This window comes from Notothenia coriiceps, unplaced genomic scaffold, assembly GCF_000735185.1.
Source record: "Notothenia coriiceps isolate Sejong01 unplaced genomic scaffold, NC01 NC01_scaffold00019001, whole genome shotgun sequence".
In the NCBI taxonomy this organism is placed as follows: Eukaryota; Metazoa; Chordata; class Actinopteri; order Perciformes; family Nototheniidae; genus Notothenia; species Notothenia coriiceps.
In genome coordinates this window covers 1,835,407-1,843,546 of record NW_011351702.1, presented here as the reverse complement: position 1 = coordinate 1,843,546, position 8,140 = coordinate 1,835,407, and the positions used below count along the sequence as shown (strand labels likewise).

At 39.6% G+C, this 8,140-nt stretch overlaps 1 long non-coding RNA gene across 1 annotated transcript in view; it reads right to left on the bottom strand.

Moving 5' to 3' along the window:
- Positions 1-8,140, bottom strand: part of LOC104951701 (uncharacterized) — a 29,663-nt gene that overhangs the window by 8,120 nt on the left and 13,403 nt on the right. The window contains exon 3 of the long non-coding RNA XR_799044.1: positions 7,265-7,339. This is a non-coding gene — a long non-coding RNA (uncharacterized lncRNA). The remainder of the gene's footprint in view (positions 1-7,264; positions 7,340-8,140) is intronic.

The window sequence follows — 8,140 nt, the reverse complement described above, 5'->3', positions numbered from 1 at the left end:
GAAGGTTCATTTTCGTTTTGAATTTGTGTGTCAATGTTGCCCTTCCTAAGGCATTCGTGAGGGTATCTTGTTATCACCGGTGCCATCGGGCATTTGCCCCGATCAGAGTGAGGGCGAATGCCCGATGGCACCGATGATAACACGAAGATGACACGATTTGACAAGATGCCCTCACGAGTGCCATACGAAGTTGCCGTTCACGAAGTTGCTGCCGAAGCCTGAGAGACTCCTCCGGCGATCTGAATTAATTGTTTGTATTTGGTGGTTTGTGTTCCAGCTCACGAAAGGCTCGATGTTGTTGCGATCAGAGCCGAATTTGAACATTTCCTTTATCGTGTGTCCATCGGGTGTCAATTTCGGGACAGTGTGACGCGGGCTTAAAAAAAAAAGTTAATCGAACGAAATCATTCTCTGCTGACGTGATTTAAATATTAATGGCATCTAGGAGAGGAGAAAATAGTAAGATAAGAAGAAAAGCAATAAGGAGAATAAAGACGAGAGGGGAAAGAAGAGAAATAGAGGAGAAACGAGAAGAGCAAAAATGACGGGAGGAACATAAAGAGGAGAGAAAAGAGTGAAGGATAGAAGAGAGTTTTATCCATCTATTTAAAGCTCCAGTGAGCAGCGTTGGTGGTTAAACCAGCCGATCAATTGTAATGCAGGAGCACTGCAGCACACTCTTTCATTTTCCTCAATACGGGTCTCTCATGTCCTTTCATTCCCCTCCCTTCTTTCTAATCTTAAGTATGACGTTATTCTTATCCCTAAATGCGTTTGTGTGAATAAGTCAACAACTTTACTTGCCTTACTGCATATCTGCGTTTTCTAAAGAGCCAAGTAAAACTAATTTTCACACTCAAAAATATGATTGATCTATGTAAATGAACAAGGTTGTCTGCGGCTGATAAGAAGTCGCCAAAAGTACAAGTATAAATGATTTGTGCGTGTGTGCGTGAAGTATAATGATTCTTCATCAGATCTGCTTAATGGAAAAGCTGTGAAGACGCAGTGATTTAAAATTGGTTTGGATGAAAAAAAAACAGGGAGGAGCAAGTTGTGTTTGTTTTCTATAATCTTACAGCTACGGTGTGTGAGCAAGAGCAACAGATCTGAACACATACACCACTACCAATTATGTGCAGCCATTGTCCTTGGCTGTAAGGTCGACTGTTAACCCTGAGTGCTGGGTTACCCGTCTGTGGAGGCCAGACAGATCCAAGCTGAGACTGATGGTGGCGAGGGCACAAGACAACAGCAGATCATTAACAAATGGAAGGAAATATCCTCAAGTTGGAAAATGTACACTTCTCGATGTCTGACATAACAGTTTGGGGCTGGTAGTCGTTTTTTATTTCCATTTATAGCAAATTGCTATTCAATGGAAAATGTTTTTTAATGAAGCTCTCAGAACCTGAGCAGCAATGAGGATTTAACTTGGAGAACCTGAACTTCAAATTGTATTTAGCACTACTCACACCATTAACACACAACGCACTTATAGAAAACGCTTTAACAAGAATAAAAGTGATCGACTGTAATGGATTCACACGTTGGCTGAATATTAGATCCAAGTGCCTCCATTAGATTGATAACTGATGAGAGTAGAGACCCACGGAGGTAAAACATGAATGAGGCAGCTCATGCCAAACAGCTTGAGTGTTCTGCCTGTGCTCGGTTTCTTTAAATGAACCATACATTTAAATGAATTTATGTCTAAATACATTTATGTAAAAGTAAAATGATCCTATACATTCTTTGTACACACAATAACACTAGAAAGGTAATGTTGTAACACGTGTTTTTTAGGACTGATGTACAATGCAGACATGTGAGAATTTTACAATCAGACTAGTTCAAATCTGTTGACATTGACACTTCATGGCAGTTTCACTGCTGTATTGCAGCATGGTTTGAAAGTGCTGCTGCAAACCCAGCAGAATCTCAGCTACCATCTGGTCAGATCTGCTTTTATACACTGGGGGGAAATCAATATACGGCATGGCTGGTAGCGCATGCTCAGCAAGCAGCAAGTACATAACAGAACATATATTCCTAGCTGAAATAAAAAGGTTGTGTTGCTTCTTGGTGAAAAATGACTCAAAAAGATTAATCTGGCTGATCATGAAAATCAAGGCCATTTTCATCAAGCTTATGGGAAAAAATTGCCTGGTCTACTGTACAGTATAAGCGATCTGTAAGCTCTCTTTGTACATGTAGAGGGATTTGTGAATGTATATGTTTGAAGAAAGTCACCACCTCAACATCATACTTACAGCATGTCTCAGCAATCATATCTTTATCTGTGTGTGTAGATGTCAGTGTTACAATGAACCCATCATTCTGCCTTTTGCCAATTCCACAGTTACACTGCTCTCTGTACACAACACATATTGTGTCCATTTCCCTAACTGTGAATGGAGTAGCTTCATGTATTGACTTCCTCTCTTCCTCTAAGTCCACAGATAACAGCCTGCATGGAGCCACAGAGCAAACACAGCCATTCAGAGGAGAGCTAGAAACAAACTGTCAGCATAAGAAACCCATTCATATTACGCTTAATGCTTCTCTAGAAATAACATATTTAAGACAAAATAATCAAAACCTGTTTCATTTCTGATGCAGCAGTGATTGAATTCGGGCAGATGTCAAGCTTTCAAACACTGGACATTTGATTTTGACATTAAAAAAATTAATGCCAGTCTCACAAAACACATTTTTGTTTTTTTAACACATATGTTGAGTTGCAGGTCCAACAATATTGTCTTTGACTACTGAGGAAAGTTGTAGTGAAGACTGAAAGTTGTATCACATTAAATCAGACGGCTTGTTTTCTTACCAACCTTTATTTAAATGGATAATCTTAGTGGGAAACTGCCAAGGATTTCAATGTGCAATTGAACACACAAGTTCATGTTTTAGATCCATGCCTTGACAGGGGGCATGTAGAATTAGTCTTTGATTAATGATACATGTAATATGGTGTCAGTGTCGCTGCCACATAAAACTTTTGTTCGTTAAGGCAAGCTGCACATATTGTTTATATAGCATGCAAAAAAAAGACGTCCTTATAATTCTTCTCATTTCCTGGATGATCCAACACTTATCATAACTCTTAGCCATTCAACTGCTGCAAAACCTCCAAGATGATTCCTGGCAGAGAAGCCCATTATACTTGAAGCTGTATCATTTCATTATAATTAAGGTTGGCAGTGAATTTCCCCTCTCATTCACGTTTTGTCTCTTTCAGAATGGTTCTCTCCTTCTTTTACATTTAATGTGCCATAAGAAAGGGTAAAAACGTGGTTCTAGAAGAGAAGGGTAAGATAAAATACTTCCTCTGTCCTCTAATACTGGACGGAGGCCAGGGTGGAGTGCAGTGATTGGATAATAAAGATAGTCTGAGTCCAAAAGATGAGGCCAACAAGCCCTGTGACAGAGAAGAGGGTGACCTCAAATTAATTGGACATGGGTCAATGGGGCGCTTTCGTAATCTGTGTGTAAGGGTGGGTGGGTGTGCTCCTTTATCGACACCGTGCTCCATTGCTCTCCATTGTCTGTTCTCCCGAGCCACTGTTTCTAATAGCAAATAAACACGTTTGAAATTAAATAAACAGGATTTTCAGCTACCATTCCCAGAGGACAGATTCCTGACAGTTATTAGAAAAATGAGTATCACTTTCAGGCTTTGATAAACTAATTAAAAAGGGTTTGCTTGTCTTTCACCTGGGGGGGGGGCTACAGAGAAAAGAAACAAGAGATAGAGAGAGAGAAAACACAAAGACAAACAGATCAGGAGGATATAAACCTTATCTCTCCGTTTGCGAACGCTCCTCGGGGTCTGACTGTTTGGCCTACGAGAGGCACCGGAGCGATGGATAACAGCGAGGAATGACGGAGGGATGAGAGCAGAGACAGGGCCTCAGGGAGGAGAAGTGATAGAGCGGACTCACCATCCATAAAATTAATTATTGAAAACACGAGAGAATGATATTATTGTGGATGTAACTGGAATAGAGAAGACAAACAGGCTGTGTCAGTGTGAATGTCAGAGAAGGATCCTCAGTGGCTCACGGGAGAAAAATATCTTGAGAGGGAGGAAGGCTATCGACTATCACTTACACACTGAACATTCTTCACTGCCACTACACACACAAACACACTCACACGCTTCTCTGAAAAGCCCTGAAAGAGGATGCTGTGTGAAGTTGTTGCAAGTCATTTTAAAAGGAACAGTATAAAAAGCAAATAATCAAACATTCTTTGAAGAGAGCTTCAGAGCAAAAGAGCAAAGATGCTTTTGAGGACGACGTGCACCCACAAGAGGACATTCATCTCAGGTGGACGTTGCTAATTGTAACCGTTTTAATAAAGCTGTACATGTGTATGATTCAAGTCATCTTCTTGGAGAACTGAGAGAGCAGAAGTGAAATAGAATATGCATGAATATGGTTTTGTTGGAAGTAACACACAATGAGTTAAACACTCAGTGAAACACACACTGTTGCTGATGTACAGACAACTCTCTCTAACTGCGTCCACCAACACAAATAAAGGACATTCAGCCAAAGCAAGCCGCAATATCCTCATAACAGCCAGAGTTATCCAGCTGTAAGGTCTTCATCGGGGCAAGAGCAGATCAAATATGGTGCATCAGGAAAATGTCGAATTATTTCAAGCCTTCTGTGGTGACGTTCATCATATTTCATCAAACTAATTGTCTGATCTACGCAACCTTTGCTAGTTCTTTGGCACAGTATCGAGTGAATGGTTTGAATTCACTAGGTCTTTTAAGATTGTATTTTAGACGTGTACAAGCAGTCTCTTTTCTTTTCATTTCTGAAACAATTTTCCTAGACTCTCAACTGACCATGCGATGCTGCCAGACAAGGCTGTTGTGTCAGTTTGACCTTTAGTCTATTTCTAGTGAGGTATTACTGAAAGACCACACACTTGACTTACAGCCTGATTCTTTGTCTCATTGACACCTTTTGATGTTGCAGTCCTTTCTCTTATACTAACTCTCTCTCTCACACACACACACACACACACACACACACACACACACACACACACACGCGTGGATGACAGTTCTGGCCTCCCGCCTCACCTTCAGTGTCAGGGATAATTAAATGTTTTTGCACTGTCCTAGACTGAGGCATTCATTAATCTGAGGCTGAAGGGTGTGAGGGTTTGTGTGTGTGTGTGTGTGTGTGTGTGTGTGTGTGTGTGTGTGTGTGTCTGTGTTTTTATCTTTACTCTTCCTCCATCTACTCTTATCTCCTGTTATTATGCACTCACATTTACAGTTGTATTAATTTGAATATGACTATTTTTGATGAAAAGCTAAACAAGCAGCCATACCTGTTATGACATACAACATCTCCGTGTCCATTAGATCACCTTTTTACCAAAAGCTCTCGGTAGTGACGAGTGGGAAAATGACCAGACCCTATTCACTTCATATACTTAAAAAAAAAACAACCTTTCTCAATCTCCTCTTTCGTTGGTTGTTTTCTAAAAAAGAGTCTCTTTACTCATCTAAACACATTATGCCCCCAGCAACATGACTGCACCAAACTGACCAAAAAGTAGAATTTAGTTGAATGGAAAGTTGAATGTAATTCAAAATCTCACATTATGATCCATATAAAAAGGCATATAATACGTTTTTTTTGTTCACATCACACATAAGGGGTCACCAGAGGCTCACTTACATTTAGTTGAGCTGCCGACAATTTTGGCTCCCACTGCCTGACATGTTTTACTTTTTCGCAACAAAGGCGCTCTGAATTCAAAGAATTTGCTTTTATTTAAATATTTTAATACCTGAATTGCTTTCTACTACAGAGAAGCATTCCCTCAAATTGAAAGAGAAATAGCTTTGCAGTGTTTTAACCTTCACCACAAACACAACAACTGTGTGAACTGACTGAAATACATGCAAATGTGAAACGCTTTTCTGCAACTCACAGCAGCACAATTGGGCTGTGATTATTTTTGTGGATTTATCTCGGCTTTGATACTGTGGATTACAATATGTTACCATGCAGCTTATCTCCCATTGAATTACATAAAAATATGTGTAATTGGTTTTGTAATTACCTATCAAACAAAACACAATGTCTGCATTACTCGCAATTCAATTTGCATTTGATTTACCAATTTGTTCCCCATTCAGTTTCTCATTTCCTATCTCATCAAAAAATTTCAGCTGTAGCCCTGAGCCTTGTTCTGGCATACACCAAGTTCAAGCAATGTCTAAAAGTCCATACGAATGACCAATTGTCAACATTAATCATGCATTAGTTGTAAAATATTTATCCAGATGATGATCATGAATTTATGACTCTGAATTTTCAAGTAACCAAACTCAGTGCCAACATAACTAAATAAATGCCGTGTAGTAGATATAAAAGCGGCGCTCTCAACATTTGAATGTAAAAACATAAAGGACAGCATCAATACTGACCAAAAGTCAAATGTATTATCTGTTTCTGGTTATTGAGAATAAGCTATTTCTTAGTGTACGACGTCACACTTGGTAAGCTCAAGCTACAGACAGGATTTCAGCCCACGTTAGCGTGTTCAATTCAGCTGCAAGCACAAACACCAGAGCTGACAATGCATGTGTCAGGAGTGGGAAATATGTCCTCCAGTACATCACTGCCCACTTAAGTCTGAAATTACAAATCTCACGTTAGCCTGCACTAACAGACCATGATGTTAGTACTGCAGCTAACCCTTGAAATAGCTCCATGTTAGTGACGGGTCTAGCTTTGATCATCCTGGGTGCATTAGTCATGGCTCTATCTGGTTCAGATGACGAGCTGTGAGCCCGGCTTATCTCTCTGCTCCATACTGACATCTCTGCACACAACCTGAGACTGGGTGGTGAACTAATTGTGCTAAACCCTACTGTATTACACCCACTGTTTTATGGGATATGCAGATGAAACAACAGTGTAGAATAGTTTAAACTCAGTGTAAAGTAAAGCTTCAGTCTGGAACATCAATGGGTGTATTTTTTCATCGTTAAACCTGGTAATCCTTAATTATCTGACCGTGTTTCTCACTAGTACAGGACAAATACTTCAGCAAGGAGATATATATATAGCTTAATAAAACATATAGTATATTAAATCAGATAAGTCGAATCAGCTTTAACAACAAGCACATGATGGCCGCATGTTGGCTGAAGATGTTTCTTCCTAAAAAAAAAACTCCCCACCCAGACGATGTTAAAGGTCATGTTGCCTGAACTCACCGTCCTGTACTGTCGTCTTGGCTGAACTCGAGTGAGCTTTAGGGTCCTCATATCTGCCAGGTTCAGCCTCTCGTTCTAAGGGAAATAAAAAAATAAAACAAACACAACAACGATTAGAATAGTTAATACATGCTTAAAGTAGAATTTCAACATGTTTTAACTTCTATTGTGAGATGTGTTCACATATTATCTGCATAGAAGAGAACATTAATTCCACTGTTGTGTCATCAAAGAAGCTGGAGACAGTGGTTAGCTTAGTTTATTTAGAATAACATATTAAAAAACTCTTCTTACCACAGGTCTTAAACTCAAAATGTAAATCCCTTCAAATAAATCTGTAGACTAACATGTTAAACTAGTTTCTGCTGGTTTCCTGGAACAAAAAGGCTTGTCTGTTACTTTGCGTGAAATATTAAAAAAAAACCTAAACTAGATCTGTTTTTTGTACAGATTAAATGTAAACAATTAGGTTTTTATTTAGGGAGAGAGACAGGCCGTTTAACCCTTCTTATTGTCTTATGCTAAGCTAATCGCCTCCTCTACTCCACTCTGCACTTAATGCAGACGTGTTTTGGTGAATTTCTTCTCATTTAACTCAGGTATATTGATTTATTGCTTTTAATCTCCTGTAAAATATTGTGAAATCCAAAGCCAGACTCTGCAGCGCTGCAAAATGACACTCACATTACTTTCCTCGTCTGAGAGCTATAATCATCGCAGCATCATTACCGAGCGCAAAAAAACAAGCAGACTCAGCCAAGGGAGATCAAAGTAATGCAACTATCCATCTCGATACAAAAACACTAATCCATCCTCCCGCTTAGAAACACAGTACAACATCCCATATGGAGGCAGGCCAGCAGTTGCAGAGCCTCG